The sequence below is a fragment of the Lissotriton helveticus genome, chromosome 8 (genome assembly GCF_964261635.1).
Source record: "Lissotriton helveticus chromosome 8, aLisHel1.1, whole genome shotgun sequence".
Classification (NCBI taxonomy): Eukaryota; Metazoa; Chordata; class Amphibia; order Caudata; family Salamandridae; genus Lissotriton; species Lissotriton helveticus.
Genome location: NC_136069.1, coordinates 1,202,852,238 through 1,202,877,944, shown reverse-complemented (window position 1 = coordinate 1,202,877,944; position 25,707 = coordinate 1,202,852,238).

Here is a 25,707-nt window from a genome sequence, read left to right as displayed (position 1 = left end):
CTTCCTCTTCTTCCTCTTCTTCCTCCTCTTGATTAAGGATGACCTGAGGAGGTGGTCCTTCCTTCCTAGGAGGTGGTGGTGGTGGTGGGGGTGCACCAGCTGCAGCTACTAATGAAGCCATTTCTTATTAATCAAAATAGGTCTTCCTCTCACAAAGTTGAAAGTCAGAGTGAGGAAAGAAGGTGGGGGCTTTCATCATTTGGGAAAAAAACATGTTCTAAACCAATGAAAAGTGTTATTTTTAGGTCACATGACCTAGCCGTACATCATTAGGAAACCAAAAGTGAAATGAACCAATAGAAAGTTTTATTAACAAGTCACATGACCTGTTACGCTTACGTTACGTGCTCCGCGCCGCGCCCCGGATCGCTTCCGGGGGGCTGCGCTTCGCGCCTCGGTTCGCGCTCCGGAGCACTTCCGGGTGCGCTAACGCGGCGCGTCATAAGAAGCATTACGCAGCAACGCGATACGTCGCGCTTACGCGACGCGCCCCGGATCTCTTCCGGGGAGCTGCGCTTCGCGCCTCGGTTCGCGCTCCGGAGCACTTCCGGGTACCCTAACGCGGCGCGTCATAAGACGCATTACGCGACAACGCGATGCGTCGCGCTTACGCGACGCATCACGATGTTGTTTTCTAACGCGGCAGTTGCACAAACGGAACGTTTACCGGTTGGCGGACCGGGTCGCGGCACCAAATTGAGCTAACGGGAAGCTACCCGGTGCGCAGACATGTAGCGAAACAAAAAAAAATTATAAAAAAATATATATATACATAAAAAAATTATATTAAAAACATATAAAATATATTTTTCGATTTAAAGAAGAATACATTTTAAAGCTTTTGATATTTGCTATTATAAAACCATTGAAATTCACTGAAAAAACCATAGGTTATAGACCATATATAGTTAGGAATTAGCATTTACAAAACCTTGAAAATTCACTGAAAAAACCATAGGTTATACACCATATATAGTTAGGAATTAGCATTTACAAAACCTTATTTTACTCACACAAAACCATTGAAATTCGCATATATAGTTAGTTGCACTAACTATATATCGCGCACCCGCAATCCACTGCTGATCATGTCACATATTACATCATTCATGACATGGTCAGTGACATCACTGATGACATCTCAAATGACATCACTGATGACATCACTGATGACATCACTGATGACATCTCAAATGACATCACTGATGACATCACTGATGACATCTCAGTTGACATTACTGATCACATCACTGATGACATCATTCATGTGATAATATGATGAACCTCTTCAGACTCTAATATAACCTTAGATACACTCAGTGTAAACAGACACTCACAGACTGTCACTCATCCATGAAGTTACACACACACCTAGTCAGTCATGCAAAGAATCAATCACACCTCCATTTTCTCAACTATACAGTTATACACACCTTACTTATTCAAACATATACTAACACTTATTTACTCTCTTATCCAATCCCGGATACAAGTTCACAATGATCCATACAGTCACTCACACATTCATTGGCTCTTATGCACAGTTATTTATATATGTCAACTCTCACATGTACTGTGTTTTACATATGTACTTACTTTGACATGTAGCACTGAGATATCCATTCACTCACCAATACACTCATGCACACAATCAACCGCCCATACAGCTGTTTCCACATGCACTTTTGAACCCATACATCTAGTGAATCAACTGCTCACACATCTATGCACAGAGTCATACACCTCCCAGCCACCCACACACACACTCAGTCTCCCATACAAATACTTGGGCAACCAATCAATAACCCATATAGTTACTCATATAGCTACTGATCAACACATGCAGCAGTTTACAGAACAACAGACATAATGATGCACAAATTAAGACAGTTTAGTCACTAACCCATGCACTCAGTGAGACACATTTAATCACTCACTCATACAGTCAGTCATGCACCTACTAAATCCTTCATCCAGACACGTATAAATCCACTCATTCTTCAATATGTAAGACATATTTTAACTTTACAGAAACATACAGTCACTGGAAGTAGTCATCAGTGATGTCATCAGTGATGTCATTTGAGATGTCATCAGTGATGTCATCAGTGATGTCATTTGAGATGTCATCAGTGATGTCATCAGTGATGTCACTGACCATGTCATGAATGATGTAATATGTGACATGATCAGCAGTGGATTGCGGGTGCGCGATATATAGTTAGTGCAACTAACTATATATGCGAATTTCAATGGTTTTGTGTGAGTAAAATAAGGTTTTGTAAATGCTAATTCCTAACTATATATGGTGTATAACCTATGGTTTTTTCAGTGAATATATATATATATATATATATATATATTCACTGAAAAAACCATAGGTTTAAGGCACGTTATAATTAGTCGGCTATTTCATTCATACAAAACCATAGAAATTCCCCTGTTATAGTTAGTTCAGCTAACTATAACTCCTGCCCCCGCAATGCACTGCTGATGATGTCTAATATCATACTCATACTCAAAAAACCAACTAATAACCCATGTAGACACTCATGTAGCTACTCACCAAACCATGCAGCCACTTATACACAAAGTGAGAGAGTGATACAGATATTTACATATTTAAACATTACTCGCTAAACCATGTATTCACTAAGATACACTTAACCTCATCACTGCGGCGGGGATTCCGCCGCAGTGCTGAAGATTCTAATCGCGGGCGCGTTCGTGACGGCTCCCAGCCGTCATCAGCACACGCCCACCGTGACTCATGACGGCCGGGACCCGTTATAGCGTTGAAGAGGTTAATCAGTCAGTTATACAATCATTTTTCCAAAAAAAACATCAATTTATGCACTTATTTACCCATTTATTCTTCTATCGACCTTGAAATATACATATATAAAAAATATTTAATTTTCAGAAAGACACACATTCACTGGATGATGTCATCAGTGATGTCATCAGTGATGTCATTTGAGATGTCATCTGTGATGTCATGAGTGATGTCACTGACCATATCATGAGTGATGTAATATGGGACATCATCAGCAATGCATTGCGGACGCGCGAGTTATAGTTAGCTGAACTAACTATAACTGGGGAATTTCAATGGTTTTGTATGAGTGAAATGTCCAGCTAACTATAACATGTGTGAAACCTATGTTTTTTTCAGTGAATACATATATATACCCTGGATATAACAAGTTTATATACCTGTATAGATCATGACCAGGGCCTTCACACAGTGGAGTACTTCCTTAACAAGAGAGAGCTTAAATATGCGATGCATAACAGGATGCTGCTAGAATTAATTGCATTTTGTTTACACAACAATATTTTTCTCTTTCAGGATACTATGTATCGCCAACTGTCTGGTACGGCCATGGGTTCCTGCTTCGCTCCCAGCTACGCGAATTTATTTGTGGGCTGGTGGGAGGAGCAGGTAGCCTGGGCCCCCAGGCTTACCACCTGGAACACCAAAGTGGTGTTATGGAGCAGGTACATAGATGACCTGTTCCTTGTGTGGAACGAATCGATTGAGGAAGCTAATCAGTACATTCAAATTCTCAATGACAACGAACATCATCTGAGATTCACTGGTGAAATCAGTAAGGAAAAGGTCAATTATTTGGACCTGGAAGTGAGTATCAGTGATGGGCGCATTTGCACGCAATTGTACCGCAAACCCACTGCTGGAAATAGCGTTTTACACGCGTCCAGTAACCATCCCTGCAAACTCATTAACAATATTCCGTACGGGGAATTTTTGCGGCTCAAGCGCAATTGTAGTCAGAATGAGCATTTTGAGAAGGCAGCCATTGAATGTATGGAGAGATTCGTGACGAGAGGATATAATCCTAATCTTCTCAAAGAGACTCTGAATAAGGTTAGGAATATACCCCGCACTAGTCTTTTTCTTAAGAAACCAGGTCCTACCACAGAAGGAAAATTCCGCATGATAACACCTTATGCTGCGGATTCCTATAAATTACGATCAATCCTGTCTAAACATTGGCATATCTTAAAATCAGACCAAATTATCGGGTCTGATATCCCCAACACACCTCTAATAACATACAGGAAGGCGAGATCATTACGTGACCAAATAGTTCATAGCTATTTACAACCTATTGAAAAACAACGGGGCACATTGAAGGATGCGAAAGGCTTTTTTCCTTGCGGGAAATGTAAGGCCTGTTCATCAAGCAAAAGGACATTGAGCTATGAGGTCCCTGGCTGCAAAGAAGGGAAGAAGATTAGTAAATGTATGTCTTGCCATTCTGACCATGCAGTCTACTGCCTATTATGCCCCCGCATGTTAAGGTATGTAGGTAGCACTATCAATCCTGTTAAGTTGAGGGTATTGGAACACATGCGGGCCATTACTAATAAGGATTTTTCATATCCAGTGGCCGGCCACTTTTCCATCAGACACAATAGTGACAGGAACCTTCTGAGGTATTTTTGCCTGGACCGAGTAGAAGAGAATCCGAGAGGGGGAAATAGATTGCTCGCATTAAGGAGACTCGAGTCCCGATATATCATAGATCTAAAGACGAGGGCGCCCAAAGGTTTGAATATGGGAGAAGAACTGGTCTCTCACTTGGGTTGATAAGATGGATTGCAGTGTTTTGACAATGAAAGAAATTTGAAATCATGTTTTTGAGATGAAATGTATTTTAGAGACGTTGGGTTTAGGGCTGAAGATGCTGCCCCTAGCGATATTTGCTCTGTGTATTGCTGTATAGTTTGTCACACCTTCATTGTAGCAGTCCTAAGGGGCTGCCATTGCCGATCCACGGCAAGATTTGCCCGATGCTTTCATGTCCAATAGGTGACCTGATTTAGGGGCTGGATTTGTGTTTTATGTTATCTTAGCCACAAAGTTCGGATATAAATTGTCTCCGAATATCTACACAATGTGGGTGATCATTAAGATAACGACTGTGCCGATACACGGCTGGATTAGTGGTGTAATCAATCTGTCAGCAATGTTTTGTAGCCTATGTATTTGCACATTCAAAGATGGCGCATAATGACGCGCTTATGGTTTAGTCCCTTGTTTGTGTTTAATGTTGTGACAAACATAGATAATGGCTCTGCATACAGTTTTTCAGATGTGAATACCGACGAAGGGAGTGCTCTCCCGAAACGCGTCTATTCTGAATAATAAAACCCCCTGCTAATTTACTGCCGTGCTTGAGAGTGCTGTTTCCTGAAACCCAGCTGGGTATTTTTTGGGAATTCGGAGCTGGTATATATATATATATTCACTGAAAAAACCATAGGTTATAGACCATATATAGTTAGGAAATAGCATTTACAAAACCTTATTTTACTCACACAAAACCATTGAAATTCCATATATAGTTAGTTGCACTAACTATATATCGCGCACCCGCAATCCACTGCTGATCATGTCACATATTACATCATTCATGACATGGTCAGTGACATCACTGATGACATCACTGATGACATCTCAAATGACATCACTGATGACATCACTGATGACAACATCCAGTCACTGTATTTTTCTGTAAAGTTAAAATATGTCTTGAGTGGATGTATAAGTGTCTGGATGAAGGATTTAGTAGGTGCATGACTGACTGTATGAGTGAGTGATTAAATGTGTCTCACTGAATGCATGGGTTAGTGACTAAACTGTCTTAATTTGTGCATCATTATGTCTGTTGTTCTGTAAACTGCTGCATGTGTTGATCATTAGCTATACGAGAGGCTATATGTGTTATTAATTGGTTGCCCAAGTATTTCTATGGGAGATTGAGTTTGTGTGGGGGTGGCTGGAAGGTGTGTGACTCTATGCATAGATGTGTGAGCAGTTTATTCACTAGGTGTATGAGTTCAAGAGTGCATGTGGAAACAGCTACATGGGCAGTTGACTGTGTGCATGAGTGTATTGATGAGTGAATGGATATCTCAATGCTACATGTCATAGTAAGTACATATGTAAAACACAGTACATGTGAGAGTTGGCATATATAAATAACTGTGCATGAGAGCCACTGAATGAGTGAGTGGTTGTATCGATCATTGTGAACTTGTATCAGGGATTGTATAAGAGAGTAAATATGTGTTAGTATATGTTTCAATAAGTAAGGTGTGTTTAACTGTATAGTTGAAGAAATGGAGGTGAGATTGTTTCTTTGCATGACTGACTGGGTGTGTGAGTAACTCCATGGATGAGTGGCAGTGTGTGAGTGTCTGTATACACTGAGTGTATCTAAGGTTATATTAGAGTCTGAAGAGGTTTATCGTATTAGCACAAGAATGATGTCAAATGAGATGTCATCAGTGATGTCATCAGTGATGTCATTTGAGATGTCATCAGTGATGTCATCAGTGATGTCACTGACCATGTCATGAATGATGTAATATGTGACATGATCAGCAGTGGATTGCGGGTGCGCGATATATAGTTAGTGCAACTAACTATATATGGAATTTCAATGGTTTTGTGTGAGTAAAATAAGGTTTTCTAAATGCTAATTCCTAACTATATATGGTCTATAACCTATGGTTTTTTCAGTGAATTTTCAAGGTTTTGTAAATGCTAATTCCTAACTATATATGGTCTATAACCTATGGTTTTTTCAGTGAATTTCATTGGTTTTTTAACAGCTAATATCTGTAGCTGTAAAATGTATTCTTCTTTAAATCCCAAAATATATTTTATATGTTTATGAATAATTTTTTTTTTTAAATATTTTTTTTCTTCGTTCCCGCTTCGCGAATCGGGAAGCTTCCCGTTAGCTGACCTTGATGCCGCGAAATAGACCGCGAGCCGGTAAACGTTTCTTTACCGCAACTGCCGCGTTAGAAAACAACATCGTGACGCCTCCCGTCCGCATGACGTTTCACGTTGTCGCGTGATACGTCATATGATGTGCTACGTTAGCGAACTGGTACGCGAAGCGAGTCGCAAAGCGCAGGTTTCTGGAAGCAAACCGGGAGGCCCTGCAAAGCGCTTAATGTAAACACAGCAGGTCATGTGACTTGGTAATAACACTTTTCATTGGTTCATTTCACTTTTGGTTTCCTAATGATGTAAGACTAGGTCATATAATCTAAAATGAACACTTTTCATTGGTTAAGAACTCTTGTTTTTCCCAAATGATGAAAATCCCTCCTTCTTTCCTCACTCTGACTTTCATCATTGTGAGAGAAAGACCCTTTGTGATAACTGAGCAATGGCTTCTTTAGTAGCTTCAGCTGGTGCTTCCCCACCACCTCCACCACCTCCAAGGAAGAGAGGACCACCTGCTGAAGTTATAATTCAGCAAGAAGAAGAAGAACAAGACCAGGAGGAAGAGCACGAAGAGAGGCAGTTTTTGCCTGAGCAGCCCAGGACGTCTCGCCGGAAAGAAAACTTCATTTGGCAATTCTTTAAAATTCCCAAAGGTCAGAAAAAGGTAAATGCAAGATACGTATTTTGCCTTATATGTCAAGATAGACTGTCCAGAGGAACCGACAAAAAATACAGCTTCGGAAACTACACAATGCATCGCCATATGACTAGGTGGCATCCTAACAACTACAGTGCTGCACAGTTTCGGAACGACCTAGATAATCTCCCTATTATGGCCAGAAGATCTGTTGTACCGGAAGTAACGGGACCAGAGGGCAGGGAGATGGTGCCAAATATACAAATGAGATTTGGTGATGTAAAACACATCTGCGCATTTTGCGATGGATTCATTTCCTACGGAGAAAAAAGCATCACTCTGATCAACAGAGCTATTGACTATCATATGCAAGTTTGTCCGAAACGCCCAAAATAATAAATACTTCTTTTTTTTGTTTTGTTGCTCCTGTTGAGCCCTTTACAATGAATCGTTTTCATTGCCCCCTCCAAGAAAAACCCAAAAAAATATAAAACTGTTCCGAAAAATTCAAAAACAGTAAAAAAATGTTCAGAAAAATAAAAAAAAAAGTTCTTTTCAGAACTACCTCCCCGTTATTAAAAAATTGGTACAATATTTGGAACTGTGCCAACCTCTATTTCTCTTAGTTCGCTTCCCAGTTCGCTCGCCGGTACGCGAACCGGAAGCGAACCAAAAACAGTAAGTATAAGGGAAGGAAACAGACACTTATGTTAAAAGAAAGACAGCTATAAGGGAGTAAACTAGAGATACCATTACCCGTAATCCACTGCTGATGATGTCACATATTACATCATTCATGACATGCTCAGTGACATCATCAGCAGAGGATTGCGGGTTTTTTGGCAACATGCCTTATCCACGGTTTAATAACGCTGCCTTTTGCTTTATATAAGTTTTCAAATTGTATGAAATATATACCAATAGGTCGTTATGAACCTTTAGGTAGTGCTTTTCTTCATGAGGTCTGGTCGCTTCCATACACATACAGATGTTTCAAAGATGATCAAGAAGTTTATCTGAATGGAGAGGAATGCACTGAGACGCCAGATCATTCACTAATGTGTAGGCACATACAGTTACACGGTTCATGCAACAAACACCGACCAAATATGGCTTGCGTGTTGCAAGGCACGCCAGTTCCTGCTATCATCCCCACGTTCAAGTTGTTGGAAAATGGTAGTTATTTGATGCTCAATAATGAAGATTGTTCTGAGTTAATTAAAAGTATTCCTTTTATCGTAACAGTAAGTGAACGGGTTATTTGCTGCAGAAATGTTCTATTTCCTCCCACACATGAACATAGGGAGTTTTCAATCTGGCCACAAATACCAACCTTGAGACACGTTTCAACGGCATGGCAAGAATAAGAGCTCTTTTGTCTCAGAGAGAGGTGGCCTTGAGTTCGGCCCGTGAAACTTTCGTACTTCACATAGCGAACACCCATACAGAGGTGCAAAACCTTTTTCAATTAACATTTGCCTTTCAATTTCAGCAACATGTTTCCGACTATCTTTAACGCATCCTCCACAAAGTCCCTGGCGCACTTTTTTAAAGTTGTTACCAGTGGTCTCGTGACTTCATTTGAGAAAATCTTTGGAGTCATCCCTGCTTCCTTTCATTCTATTTTCTGCACTCTGGTTCGTGGATTGGCATTTTTACTTGCATTACCAGCGGACGCTCTTGTGCTTTTTTACATTTTTAAATATGGATGTCCCTCCTATGCAACCTCCCACCCTGCAGCTGCTGACACTGTTCCGCAATCGCATGCTAGAATATTATGGCACAATGCCGTTGGCGATATTAAGCACGGCATATGGATTATCTTTTCGATTCTCCTACTTCACCTGTGTCCAGCCTGTATTTCACTGCCTGACCTGTGATTTCGATTGGGCCATTGATTTGTGTCTCTGCGGACCGGTTTCTCCTGACGTCGACTTTAATCAGCTGATGACTCCTATCATTACTCACGAGTTGGTTTGTCCTGGCGAAAGGATTATGGCTGTGGCATTGATGCATGGACTACTTGGTCCCTGGAATTTACTGGCGGCAGCACAGTCTTTCTTGGAACAGAGCTTTCTTGAAAACCCACCGAGCTGTCCTCTGATGGTGATAGAGGATCCGGTGCTGGGAGAGCACGTATGTTCTTTTCCGCTTTTAAATTGGATGGCTGAACTGTTTTCGGATGAAGACGGTGACTTCCTATTGGAGGCTGTTGCAGCTTATTTTGCATACACAGTTATGTCATAGACCTTTTTCATGTTTGATATGCTGAGTACTAGCATTTCATTGACAATTCATTGACTTATTTGTCAAGTTTTTATTATTTACCTTGCCTATTGGCTTAAGACTCGATAAAGTACTTGGCTGTTTTATTTTTCTTTAGCATTAAATTTTCCTAGTTTTTAATGCTTTACCTTGCGGACCGTCCACATATAAACTTGCAATCTGCTCTCATGAGATGGCACTTCTATTATCTTATTCAGTTCGTTTCCGGATCATGAGGAGGTGTCATCTAGGTCCTGGATATCTTTACACCGTGTTAAGTTAGCATGGGCTCATTACCGGTTTAAACGCCATTTTTCCTTTTTTGCAACTTCTGCACACGACACTTAGTTGTTGCTTTAGCTTTCCACCTAGTAGTTCATCGTGGTTTACATGAGAATAATATGTTATTGGTCTACTATCTGCTTTACTTGTTAAACTATATCTGTACAGCGAGTGCTAAAGTTTCAAGAACAACACGATACAGAATTGTTATGAGGTCTGATCTCCACGACTTCATACTCATAACATAAGTGCAACTTCTGCCAATTCTGGGCATGAGGCGGGTTTTATATTGCTTTGCCGAACACACATACACAACAGTTGATGCGGTTCACATGAAGAGAGAGCTGGTGTATGCTGATGTGATTCCTTCAAATCTAAGACACTAAAGTATGGGCACGCCCTAAACCAACACAAAGAGACCTTCTTAGCAAATAATATAATATGTGTATTAGGGAGGGTGAGATATAAGCAGCCGCGGGCCGTGGAGGGAGTTACGATGGGGCAGGGAGGCGGGGAGGGGGAGAAGCAGGGTGGAGCCCTCTCTACCTTGCCCCTCCCCCTCCCCGCCTCCCTGCCCCACCGTAACTCCCTCCACGGCCCGCGGCTGCTTATAAGTGTTGCTAACTCTTATTCATTTACAGCATGTTAACATACTGTCACCATTCGCTTTTTATGTACTAGTAACTATGCTGGTAATTTTGCTACTGATAATATGTGTACTTTTATTATCTAAGGTACTACGCCTGAGAAGACGGCATTAGTAAATAAACATTTCAAATACACATCTGTTCTTCTTAACTCCATGTTCTGGTTTCTAAGAAATCTATAACGACCGACTGTTCATGAGTTCCACGTATCCTGAGGTACTATAAGTTCATATTCTGGATTGTCTAAACATTGAGAGTTTGTTATATCCAATGTGACACTGTACCTAGCTTGCTAAGGAGTTTTTGATTACTAACGTGAGTTTTGGGACACCCTAATTCGCCGAGGTTCCAATCCTCTGTCCACAGTTCTGTGTGAGAACAGAAACCCTGCGACAGGGGCACCCCCGACCCTTGCTGGAGCTTCATCACACTTGCGATACAACTCCAGCAATGCATTCGCCGAGGTTCCAATCCTCTGTCCACAGTTCTGTGTGAGAACAGAAACCCTGCGACAGGGGCACCCCCGACCCTTGCTGGAGCTTCATCACACTTGCGATACAACTCCAGCAATGCGCCACCTTTACGGCACAGATACATCACGCATCTGTGCTGTTTTTGCCCCATGATGCGCCGCATTGTAAATGCAGCACACCATAGGTGACGGAACAGCGGCACAGAATGACTAACACATCCCTGGTGATGCGCCAGTCATCATAAATGTATCCCTATGCTTCTTATCTTGTTAGAGATGAACCGCCATATGTATCATCAAAGTTTTTTGCATTTCCTAAATAGGAATAAATAGCGATTCTTTACCATTCCTAGTTTGCGATGAGCTATTTGCTAATTAGCCGAATGTAGCCCAATGAAGCCCAATGTAGCCCAATGTAGCCCAAAGATGGCCGCCAGACACACAAAAAAACAAATGTAGCCCAAATATCAGCCAGATGTAGCCCAACTATAGCCCAGTGACAGAATGACCAATCAGCTTCGCAAACCTCCGTTACGCGAAGCGGAGCGCTGTTACAGATATATATCTTTTTTTGAACGTTAATTTCTCAAAATCCACTGGAGCACATATATTGAGACCTAGCAAAGGCACATCGGGCTACCAGTCCCTAATATTTTGCCAAGTTTCGTGCAAATCCATTCAGCCGTTCGATTATTATTATTATTATTTTTGTTTGCCCCGCGGGGCCCTTTTAAAACCTCCACATCAAACCTAGGGGGTCAGCGAGGATCTACTATGCCCCCTTATAGTTATTTCGCCCTTTGTTTTGACCTCCTCTTGTCTCTCGATCCTACCGAGAGACAAGATGGCGGCCGCTACGGACTGTTTGGAATGTTGACAGACGCCGGAGAACCAATCAGCTTCGCTTCACAAAGCTCCGTTGCGCGAAAAGTCCGCGAACCAGAGCGCTGCCCGGTCCGCTGTTACAGATATATATCTTTTTTTAAACGTTAATTTCTCAAAATCCACTGGAGCACATATATTGAGACCTACAAAAGGCACATCGGGCTACCAGTCCCTACAATTTTGCCAAGTTTCGTGCAAATCCATTCAGCCGTTCGGGCTAAAAGTGAGGCCAACCGCCCTATGGAAATTAACATGGTAAAAACGCGTTTTGGGACCCCCCTTTTTTCTCGGCCCCCCCTTGACGAACCCCCCCCAAAATTTTCAGGGGCTGCTCAGAAACAAAATGTGCCATTTTCCTGAAAATTTCAGCCAATTCCGTCCACAAACGCCAAAGTTATTAGACATAGAATTTTCAAAAAACCCATAGAGAAAAAATCCTAACTATATATACCTACTGGCGACCGCCAGTAGGTAATATATATATATATATATATATATATATATATATATATATATATATATATTACCTACTGGCGGTCGCCAGTAGGTATATATAGTTAGGATTTTTTCCCTATGGGATTTTTGAAAATTCTATGTCTAATAACTTTGGCGTTTGCGGACGGAATTGGCTGAAATTTTCAGGAAAATGGCACATTTTGTTTCTGAGCAGCCCCTGAAAATTTTGGGGGGGGTTTGTCAAGGGGGGGCCAAGAAAAAAGGGGGGTCCCAAAACGCGTTTTTACCATGTTAATTTCCATAGGGCGGTTGGCCTCACTTTTAGCCCGAACGGCTGAATGGATTTGCACGAAACTTGGCAAAATTGTAGGGACTGGTAGCCCGATGTGCCTTTTGTAGGTCTCAATATATGTGCTCCAGTGGATTTTGAGAAATTAACGTTTAAAAAAAGATATATATCTATAACAGCGGACCAGGCAGCGGCCCAGGACGCGTACTTTTCGCGCAACGGAGCTTTGTGAAGCGAAGCTGATTGGTTCTCCGGCGTCTGTCAACATTCCAAACAGTCCGTAGCGGCCGCCATCTTGTCTCTCGGTAGGATCGAGAGACAAGAGGAGGCCAAAGCGAAGGGGCAAATGACCATAAGGGGGCATAGAACATTGTCGCTGACCCCCTAGGTTTGATGTGGAGGTTTTAAAAGGGCCCCGCGGGCAAAAAAAAATAATAATAATAATAATCGAACGGCTGAATGGATTTGCACGAAACTTGGCAAAATATTAGGGACTGGTAGCCCGATGTGCCTTTGCTAGGTCTCAATATATGTGCTCCAGTAGATTTTGAGAAATTAACGTTCAAAAAAAGATATATATCTGTAACAGCGCTCCGCTTCGCGTAACGGAGGTTTGCGAAGCTGATTGGTCATTCTGTCACTGGGCTATAGTTGGGCTACATCTGGCTGATATTTGGGCTACATTTGTTTTTTTGTGTGTCTGGTGGCCATCTTTGGGCTACATTGGGCTACATTGGGCTTCATTGGGCTACATTGGGCTACATTTGGGCTCCAACATATATATAGGCCAATGTAGCCCAATATATATTTTTCAAAGTTAATTTTCGTAAAAACCACTGGAGCATATATCTTGAAACATAGCAAAGGCACATCGGGCTACCAGTCCCTACAATTTTGCCAAGTTTCGTGGAAATCCATTCAGCCGTTCGAGCTAAAAGTGAGTCCAACCGCCCTATGGAAATGAAGGAAATGAATGGGTAATTTGTAATTAGCAAATAGCTAATCGCAAACTAGGAATGGTAAAGAATCGCTATTTATTCCTTAAAGTTCGCTATTTAGGAAATGCAAAAACTTTGATGATACATATGGCGGTTCATCTCTAACAAGATAAGAAGCATAGGGATACATTTATGATGACTGGCGCATCACCAGGGATGTGTTAGTCATTCTGTGCCGCTGTTCCGTCACCTATGGTGTGCTGCATTTACAATGCGGCGCATCATGGGGCAAAAACAGCACAGATGCGTGATGTATCTGTGCCGTAAAGGTGGCGCATTGCTGGAGTTGTATCGCAAGTGTGATGAAGCTCCAGCAAGGGTCGGGGGTGCCCCTGTCGCAGGGTTTCTGTTCTCACACAGAACTGTGGACAGAGGATTGGAACCTCGGCGAATTAGGGTGTCCCAAAACTCACGTTAGTAATCAAAAACTCCTTAGCAAGCTAGGTACAGTGTCACATTGGATATAACAAACTCTCAATGTTTAGACAATCCAGAAGATGAACTTATAGTACCTCAGGATACGTGGAACTCATGAACAGTCGGTCGTTATATATTTCTTAGAAACCAGAACATGGAGTTAAGAAGAACACATGTGTATTTGAAATGTTTATTTACTAATGCCGTCTTCTCAGGCGTAGTATCTTAGATAATACAAGTACACATATTATCAGTAGCAAAATTACCAGCATAGTTACTAGTACATAAAAAGCGAATGGTGATAGTATGTTAACATTCTGTAAATGAATAAGAGTTAGCAACACTTATAAGCAGCCGCGGGCAATGGAGGGAGTTACGGTGAGGCAGGGAGGCGGGGAGGGGGAGAAGCAGGGTGGAGAATACAAGTACACATATTATCAGTAGCAAAATTACCAGCATAGTTACTAGTACATAAAAAGCGAATGGTGACAGTATGTTAACATGCTGTAAATGAATAAGAGTTAGCAACACTTATAAGCAGCCGCGGGCCGTGGAGGGAGTTACGGTGGGGCAGGGAGGCGGGGAGGGGGAGGGGCAAGGTAGAGAGGGCTCCACCCTGCTTCTCCCCCTCCCCGCCTCCCTGCCTCACCGTAACTCCCTCCACGGCCCGCGGCTGCTTATATCTCACCCTCCCTAATACACATATTATATTATTTGCTAAGAAGGTCTCTTTGTGTTGGTTTAGGGCGTGCCCATACTTTAGTGTCTTAGATTTGAAGGAATCACATCAGCATACACCAGCTCTCTCTTCATGTGAACCGCATCAACTGTTGTGTATGTGTGTTCGGCAAAGCAATATAAAACCCGCCTCATGCCCAGAATTGGCAGAAGTTGCACTTATGTTATGAGTATGAAGTCGTGGAGATCAGACCTCATAACAATTCTGTATCGTGTTGTTCTTGAAACTTTAGCACTCGCTGTACAGATATAGTTTAACAAGCAAAGCAGATAGTAGAGCAATAACATATTATTCTCATGTAAACCACGATGAACTACTAGGTGGAAAGCTAAAGCAACAACTAAGTGTCGTGTGCAGAAGTTGCAAAAAAGGAAAAATGGCGTTTAAACCGGTAATGAGCCCATGCTACCTTAACACGGTGTAAAGATATCCAGGACCTAGATGACACCTCCCCATGATCCGGAAACGAACTGAATAAGATAATAGAAGTGCCATCTCATGAGAGCAGATTGCAAGTTTATATGTGGACGGTCCGCAAGGTAAAGCATTAAAAACTAGGAAAATGTAATGCTAAAGAAAAATAAAACAGCCAAGTAGTTTATCGAGTCTTAAGCCAATAGGCAAGGTAAATAATAAAAACTTGACAAATAAGTCAATGAATTGTCAATGAAATGCTAGTACTCAGCATATCAAACAGGAAAAAGGTCTATGACATAACTGTGTATGCAAAATAAGCTGCAACAGCCTCCAATAGGAAGTCAACGTCTTCATCCGAAAACAGTTCAGCCATCCAATTTAAAAGCGGAAAAGAACATATGTGCTCTCCCAGCACCGGATCCTCTATCACCATCAGAGGACAGCTCTGTGGGTTTTCAAGAAAGCTCTGTTCCAAGAAAGACTGTGCTGCCGCCAGTAAATTCCAGGGACCAAGTAGTCCATGCATCAATGCCACAGCCATAATCCTTTCGCCAGGACAAACCAACTCGTGAGTAATGATAGGAGTCATCAGCTGATTAAAGTCGACGTCAGGAGAAACCGGTCCGCAGAGACACAAATCAATGGCCCAATCGAAATCACAGGTCAGGCAGTGAAATACAGGCTGGACACAGGTGAAGTAGGAGAATCGAAAAGATAATCCATATGCCGTGCTTAATATCGCCAACGGCATTGTGCCATAATATTCTAGCATGCGATTGCGGAACAGTGTCAGCAGCTGCAGGGTGGGAGGTTGCATAGGAGGGACATCCATATTTAAAAATGTAAAAAAGCACAAGAGCGTCCGCTGGTAATGCAAGTAAAAATGCCAATCCACGAACCAGAGTGGAGAAAATAGAATGAAAGGAAGCAGGGATGACTCCAAAGATTTTCTCAAATGAAGTCACGAGACCACTGGTAACAACTTTAAAAAAGTGCGCCAGGGTCTTTGTGGAGGATGCGTTAAAGATAGTCGGAACCATCTTGCTGAAATTGAAAGGCAAATCTGAATTGAAAAGGGTGTGCACCTCTGTACGGGTGTTCGCTATGTGAAGCACGAAAGTTTCACGGGCCGAACTCAAGGCCACCTCTCTCTGAGACAAAAGAGCTCTTATTCTTGCCATGCCGTTGATATCTGTCCCAAGGTTGGTATTTGTGGCCAGATTGAAAACTCCCTATGTTCATGTGTGGGAGGAAATAGAACATTTCTGCAGCAAATAACCCGTTCACTTACTGTTACGATAAAAGGAATACTTTTAATTAACTCAGAACAATCTTCATTATTGAGCATCAAATAACTACCATTTTCCAACAACTTGAACGTGGGGATGATAGCAGCAACTGGCGTGCCTTGCAACACGCAAGCCATATTTGGTCGGTGTTTGTTGCATGAACCGTGTAACTGTATGTGCCTACACATTAGTGAATGATCTGGCGTCTCAGTGCATTCCTCTCCATTCAGATAAACTTCTTGATCATCTTTGAAACATCTGTATGTGTATGGAAGCGACCAGACCTCATGAAGAAAAGCACTACCTAAAGGTTCATAACGACCTATTGGTATATATTTCATACAATTTGAAAACTTATATAAAGCAAAAGGCAGCGTTATTAAACCGTGGATAAGGCACGTTGCCAAAAAACCCGCAATCCTCTGCTGATGATGTCACTGAGCATGTCATGAATGATGTAATATGTGACATCATCAGCAGTGGATTACGGGTAATAGTATCTCTAGTTTACTCCCCTATAGCTGTCTTTCTTTTAACATAAGTGTCTGTTTCCTTCCCTTATACTTACTGTTTTTGGTTCGCTTTCGGTTCGCGTACCGGCGAGCGAACTGGGAAGCGAACTAAGAGAAATAGAGGTTGGCACAGTTCCAAATATTGTACCAATTTTTTAATAACGGGGAGGTAGTTCTGAAAAGAACTTTTTTTTTTATTGTTTTTGTTGTTTTATATTTTTTTTATTATTTTTCGGAACATTTTTTTACTGTTTTTGAATTTTTCTGAACAGTTTTATATTCTTTTGGGTTTTTCTTGGAGGGGGCAATGAAAACGATTCATTGTAAAGGGCTCAACAGGAGCAACAAAACAAAAAAAGAAGTATTTATTATTTTGGGCGTTTCGTACAAACTTGCATATGATAGTCAATAGCTCTGTTGATCAGAGTGATGCTTCTTTCTCCGTAGCAAATGAATCCATCGCAAAATACGCAGATGTGTTTTACTTCACCAAATCTCATTTGTATATTTGGCACCATCTCCCTGCCCTCTGGTCCCGTTACTTCCGGTACAACAGATCTTCTGGCCATAATAGGGAGATTATCTAGGTCGTTCCGAAACTGTGCAGCACTTTAGTTGTTAGGATGCCACCTAGTCATATGGCGATGCATTGTGTAGTTTCCGAAACTGTATTTTTTCTCGGTTCCTCTGGACAGTCTATCTTGACATATAAGGCAAGTTAAGTATCTTGCATTTACTTTTTTCTGACCTTTGGGAATTTTAAAAAATTGCCAAATGAAGTTTTCTTTCCGGTGAGACGTCCTGGGCTGCTCAGGCAAAAACTGCCTCTCTTCGTGCTCGTCGTCCTGTTCTTCTTCTTCCTCTTCTTGTTGAATTATAACTTGAGCAGGTGGTCCACTCTTCCTTGGATGTGGTGGAGGTGGTGGGGAAGCACCAGCTGAAGCTACTAAAGAAGCCATTGCTCAGTGATCACAAAGGGTCTTTCTCTCACAATGATGAAAGTCAGAGTGAGGAAAGAAGGAGGGATTTTCATCATTTGGGAAAAACAAGAGTTCTCAACCAATCAAAAGTGTTCATTTTAGATTATATGACCTAGTCTTACATCATTAGGAAACCAAAAGTGAAATGAACCAATGAAAAGTGTTATTACCAAGTCACATGACTTGCTGTGTTTACGTTAAGCGCTTTGCAGGGCCTCCCGGTTTGCTTCCAGAAACCTGCGCTTTGCGACTCGCTTCGCGTACCAGTTCGCTAACGTAGCACGTCATATGACGTATCACGCGAGAACGTGAAACGTCATGCGGACGGGAGGCGTCACGATGTTGTTTTCTAACGCGGCACTTGCGGTAAAGAAACGTTTACCGGCTCGCGGTCTATTTCGCGGCATCAAGGTCAGCTAACGGGAAGCTTCCCGATTCGCGAAGCGGGAACGAAGAAAAAAAAATATTTAAAAAAAAAATTATTCATAAACATATAAAATATATTTTTGGATTTAAAGAAGAATACATTTTACAGCTACAGATATTAGCTGTTAAAAAACCAATGAAATTCACAGAAAAAACCAGAGGTTATAGACCATATATAGTTAGGAATTAGCATTTACAAAACCTTGAAAATTCACTGAAAAAACCATAGGTTATAGACCATATATAGTTAGGAATTAGCATTTAGAAAACCTTATTTTACTCACACAAAACCATTGAAATTCCATATATAGTTAGTTGCACTAACTATATATCGCGCACCCGCAATCCACTGCTGATCATGTCACATATTACATCATTCATGACATGGTCAGTGACATCACTGATGACATCACTGATGACATCTCAAATGACAATGACAGTTCGAGAAAAAAGTGACATCAATTGACGAAAGATGTCTTTTAGAAGCATTTCTAGACCTACACCTGTTAATGTGCCTAGATCATTCCCACCACAGTGCACAATTATCAGGTTAGGTTCAGGGAGATGCGTAAAAGTTTTCACCAATGGTATCAATTGGTGACTTCTTAATCCTCTTTGGCCAATCCACGTAATCTGCACATTTGGTAAATCAAGGTTAGAAATTCGTCTGTTTGCAGCATATTTTTCACTCCAGTGAATATAACTGTGTCCTACAAGCCAAACCTTCATTTTCAAGGTAGATGCAGTAGTACTCCAATGGGTTCTGGAAGTGGAATGGTAAGTAGATGGTAAAAGTCACGATAAAAAAGTGTGTGAGGTTTGGTGTTGATGAAAAACTGAACATGATTGGTTAATTGATATACCTCAAGATTCAAGACTACGCTGTATGTTACAGTTTTATTACAAACAAATCTTCTATTGGTCGTGGAAAAAAAAGAAATGTAAAACAACAGTGGATAGGCAGGTGTGTTTGGAGGGAAATTATCCTTTTTGCTTGGATTTAGAACGTTGAGATATGAACTTTTGACCTGTGCCTTAAGCCAGGTGCAGATTGAGCTGTTACCATGGTAACAGCCAGAGAAGGCAGAGGGTGAAGGGTGACCATTATGTGACTTTGAAAATATTGAAAGGATAACCAAATGAAATGTTAATTTGATTATGAAATTGTGCGGGAACAAATATGATGGGTTGAAGAGACATATATGAGTGTGTATTGACAGAAAATCTATGCCATTATTCTTTGGTTGCAGTGATAGAAGTATTATTGAGAGCTCCGTCAAACGGCTATCGTTTTGCTACTATCATTGTTCTACATCTGATAAAGCATTGGTAAAGGTGAGTGTATAACTGTTTGTTTTATGATGTAATGTGGTTTGATCACTATATTTGATTATTTGACTTACTGTGTCTAAGGAACCACTTTTTTGACTTTGATACAGTTTTATATGTTTTCAACTAATGTTCCATTTTATTACATCAATGTTTTGGAACATTGTTTCTTTGTAATTATTAGTTTAAAATTATGATTAATTAATTTGATTAAGGATAGTGAAGTTCAGTCATGTTTTTAAGTTATCAGCTACTATTAGGTCTATGAATTAAATGTCACTTAGAGATGGATCTGCAACGAAATTTGGGGGGGAAGGACGAAAAAAAATGATTTTTTGTAGGGGGACATGAACGTGTAATCAGTAGGTAGAGTAAAGGTGGGGGGGCTCTTACAATGGGTAAAACAAGTGCGAGGCCTAATTAATATTGAAATGGTTCTTTATAGAGATGTGAAACGTTCAGGTGCGGCTCTGTGTGTATCTGGGATGTGTGTTATCTTGGGCTTCTACAGCAGACGTGAGGGAGGGGGCTGAAGTTGTGTGAAGTTAATAGGGGTTGTGCGCCGTTTCTTCACTTTCTTTCAAGTCTGAATTATAGTTTTTTTTTTTTTTTTTAATATTTTTATTAAAGAGTTTTCCCCCCTTTTTTTCCCTTAAATCATGGGCAGGACACAGTAGGAATCCATACGAAACAACACAAATTCATAGAAGCATATACAAAAGAAAAAAAAGCAACAAAAACAATGCGAAACCAATTGATGCCCAGTTTGTCCAAAAGTAAAGCATATATACACTAGATACATAAAGTTTCTATACAATACACACTCAAATTCCCCCCCCCTAACAATCCACAATTCAATGATCGGGACCTTGTTTCCATCGCGTGAGGGGCTCCCATATTTGCAAACCAAGTTTTTTACCCTTTTCCCCCCTCCTGGCATACACTGCAGTTTCTAACTTTTTTATAGATAATACCTTACCCAGCCATTGATGATATGTGGGAGGATTAGGATCCAACCATGCCGAAGCCACTAACAGTCTAAGAATAGCCATTGCAACGAATACAAAATTTTTCCCATTGTTCACATGACCCTCGGGGTTAACTCCTAATAGCATTACTGCTGAATTCAATTCTATTGTGATTGATAGTGCATTTTGCAAAAATTTCTCAATGTCCTGTTTTATACTGTCTAAATGTGGGCAGAGTGAAAAAATATGTATTAAATCCGCCTCTGCACTACCACACCTGAAACAAGTGGTTCCCGAGAGACCCCCCCATTGAGCAATCTTTCCAGGCGTATAATACAAATGATATAGGATCTTATAATGTTGGGCCTGCAGAGATGATGAACACAACAATTTTATTCCCATCTCTAATGACTCTGAGAAAATCTTATTGGCTATTCCCAAATCTTCAGACCACCTATTGATCCATTTCTCCATATCATCTTTTTTTAATGTTGTCATCTCTGAGTAAAATCTCTTTATAGTACAATCGGAGCCTACTTCTATAAGGTCCAGCAATACATTTCTATCAAACCCCAAAGGCCCTCCTTTCTGATTTATTAAACAGCTCCTTATTTGGAGATATTTAAAAAAATGTTTTGTATCTAAAGTGTATCTATCCTGCAGTTCAACAAACTGTAATATACCTTGGGGGCCCTGAATATCTCCGATCTTTCTTATCCCTCGTCTCTCCCAATCTTGAAATACAGCACCTGAAAAAACCATACTAGGGAGGGAAGGATTATTTTTAAACCTAGTGTAGAAATTATATTTCCCAATTCCTATCTTTTTTGATATTCCCTTCCAAACGTAATAAGCAGCCAATATAGTCTTAAACCGTGTTTTTTTATAGTAACTTTCCTCAGTAAATCTCCAAAAAATATTTTCAACATTTTTACCCAAAACCAAACCATAAATAACAAGTGAACCGATATTGTCCCATCCATCCACATCAGCCCCCCCAACCAATCCCAACATATTTTGCAATGCGGCAGCCCAATAGTACACTCTTAAATCTGGTAGAGACCAGCCCCCACGCTCCCGCGGTAGAGACATATATCTCAATGCCCTGCGTGTCTTTCCTCTAGCCCATATAAACCGATTGATCATTTCTTCACATATTTTAAACCATTTATTATCAAAGAAGAGTGGAATCGCCCTAAATATATACAAAAATTTTGGCAGTATCATCATTTTAATTATGTTGACCCGACCTACCAATGATAGATGTAAATTTTCATAGCGATCCAAATCTTTCTTTGTTTTACTTATAATAGGAGCGATGTTATTTCCCACCAAATTGTTTATATCAGCTGAGATATTTATTCCAAGATAGGTCCCTGCCTGGACCACCCGATTGTCGTCACAGACTGTCGCTGAATTTATAATAATCTGGGTCTTGGAAGCATTTAGGGCATACCCCGATATCTGTCCAAATCTACGGGCCTCTTCTTCAATAAAAACAGTTGCCTCCGTGGGGTTTGGGGTGACCACCGTCACGTCGTCGGCGTACGCCAATATCTTACAGGGTCCCAAAAGTGTTGGAACGGAGTTATCTCTGGGCATAAATCTAGCTTACGAATCAGTGGGTCCATATACATGGCAAAGAGTAGGGGGGAACATGGGCACCCCTGCCGTGTACCTCTTTTGATCATAAATTGACCCGTAACGCCCCCATTGATTCGTAAAGCCGCAACTGGTTCTTTATATAAAGTTTGCAAAGCTTTTATAAAACCGCCCCTGAATCCAGATCTTGCTAAGCAATACCACAAATAGTCCTGTGACCCCGGCAGCATCGAATAATGTTATAACTTTCCTAATGTGGTGAGTTGTTCCCCTTCCAGGAATAAAACCATGTTGAATTGAGCTGACTAGGGCACTTATCACCTCGGCGAATCTCATTGCCAGAGCTTTTGAGTATATTTTGGTGTCATTATTCATTAATGTGATAGGGCGGTATGACCCAGGCTCCGTGTGTGGCTTACCTTTTTTTTATATTTTTGAATGTATTTGTGGTAAACTGAATAAACAGAATATAAAATGTAATAAAATAGACAGAAATTAATAAACATTTGGGAGCGTTTGCACATATTTTGTAAAGTTGGTTACAGATAAAAAAAAGGAATTGGCAGAGACACAGATAATGCAGGTAGAGAGAAAAATAGTTGATTAAATGTGATATTGTCGAAAAAAAGTGGGAATGCTTTAGGTATTTTAAACTTTAAGTTTGAGGAAAAAATTACAGTGTGGTTTGCGGCCGAGGGATGCAGTGGTGGGGGTGGGGTGAGAAGGAGAGGTGTCCCAGCACAATCAAATGAAAAACTGTGACCATGAGGTTGTACACAGGTTCGTGGAGTATATGCCTTTAATAAATTGATGTAGAAGACCAAATATATATATAGAGGTTTCTGTGTTTCACAGTGTGACTTCATTTTCATCTCACTCCTGCTTTCCATATCAGTTGCTTTGTGTTATCTTAGTGTGTGTATGTGTGTGTGTGTGCGTTCAGTCTGAGCTGAGGAAGTTTGTTCTGCAGGCAGACACAGATAGTCACATCAAAGTACTTGGCAGGTTTCGTAAATATCATTTATATAATTGAGATGGTTTTTGGAAGCGTTAGTCAGTGTATGTCGAGTTTCAGAATTACCGCTCGGTGGGCTCCACAGAGCTGAGGGTTTGTTGTGTTTCTGTTCTTAGTCCGTTTGGTTTCTCACTTGGTTGTCTGATGGCTGGCAAAGAAGTGTTTGTTATAGTGGAGATGAAAGGGTGATAAGTACTGAAATACGATATAGCGTGTGCTCTGCGGAAGCGGGGGAGCAGTGATTAACACTCTGAGTGAACCACAACTGCGGCGGTGTTTCGTTACAGTAATAAATATTTTTTTTGCCAGAGGTACGATAGATGCTATGGTTCACAACCCGTAAAGAAAGGCGTGACTGACCGTCGCAGGCCAGCGGGTTGAACTATGAAAAATTCAGGTTGACATAAGAAAACATGAATTGAGTACAGCTGAGATTACGTCAAACACATGAATACAGTTTTAGTATACATTATTTCAGTTGTGAATATGGGTTAAAAGAGGGAACGTATATATTTCAAATTTTTATTCAATGATGCAGTGCTTTGAAGCGAAGTTTTTTATCTAATACAAGTAAACATATTATAAAGAAAATAGTGGGTATAGTTACTAATCCAAACAACGCAAATGATGGAAATGTAGTATGAAGCAAAATGAATAAAGTTTAAAAAACATATTGTACAGCCCCGCAATGAAATATATTTAATTATATTGCATGCAAGAAGGTGTCTTTTGATTTTAAGTTCAGTAATCATATATGAAAATGCTAATGGTTAAACATCACCTCATTAACAGTTAGTTTTCAGCATACGAAGCAGTAACAAGCTTGTTGTATGGTATTGTGAAAGGAAATTAAAAACGCGCCAAAAGCGAGAATTTGGCTGGAGGTGCATGTATGTTATCTGCAGGGACGTTCGAAAATCAGTACTCAGAACAACTATTGTATTGATATAATTTTTTGAAAGGTTTCAGTACTCAATGTCTCATACAGGTTGATAAGCAAGGGTAATATCAGGGTAATCATATACTTTTCAGTTATGAATCAAAAATCTTTCAATAGGCATAAAACAAAAGCAGCACATGTGTGTGAGGCGGAAATATGGAGCAGAAAGGGAGAATGGTGATAAACGATATAAAAAGTCATTGTAACTATACACATTTATCAGGGCACATTTAACCATATTTTACGCAGCCTTGCTTCGAGAACATTTTAAATCAGATAAGATAACATAAGGTAGTGATTTGTTGAAATTAGAGCATCATGAAATGTTTTGAACAAAATCGAGGAGGTGTGGAAAAAAAATTAACTCCACATAATTTAAAAAATTCACACCAGCAGGAAATTGCAATGTCCAATGTTAGTAAAGCCAATAGGTCAGTTTATATAAAATATAACAATAAAAAAATAAGAAGAAAAATTAGGAAAGGAAAAAACAGTCAAGATGTCAATGGTTTGCAGAACAGTTATCCTTCCATTGAATAGCAAAGTAAGTGGCAACCGCTTCTAAAAGAAAGTCATTGTTATCATCCGAAAACAAGTCAGCCATCCAATTGAAAAGAGGAAATGAACATACATGGTCATTAATTACCAGAGCCTCTAGTAGCATCAGAGGACAACTCGGTGAATTTTCAATGTAGCTGTGTGCCAAGAAATCTTGCGCCGCTGCGAAAATATTCCAATGACCCAGAACTCCATGTATTGCTGCAAAGGCCATAATCCCCCCGTCGGAACAAAGCTGTTCATGGTCAAGTAACGGATTCATGAGATGATTGTAATTCACTTCAGAAGGTACTGAGTTGCAGGGACATAAGTCCAGGGCCCACATGAAATCACAGCTCAGGCAATGAAATACAGGCTGCACACAGGTGAAATAGGTAAATCGAAACGATAATCCATATGATGCACTCAAAGTCGCGAGTGGCAGAATGCCATACTGGTCAAGCATCCTGTGACGAAATAGTTCTAAGTGTTCCAGCTCGTTTGCGAAGGCAGGACGGACATCCATTTTGTAATAACGAAAATAGGAATACAAAGGTTGCAGCTGCTGGTAATAGATGAGGAAGTCCAGAAACATAGATCAGAGAGTATGGAGTGAGAGTAGCAGAATGCCTTTAAATGATTTGGTGCAAAAAAAGCACCAAACCATTGGTTAGTAGTTGCAAAAAAAATAGTGCAGCTGGGAAGTGGAGGAGCGTTAAAGATTATGAGAGTCACCTTAGAAAATTGTAAAGGAAGGTCACTATTTAATAAGATATGCAGTTTTCTGCGAGTGTTAGCTAAGTGAATGAGATATGTTTGTGAACAGATGCTCG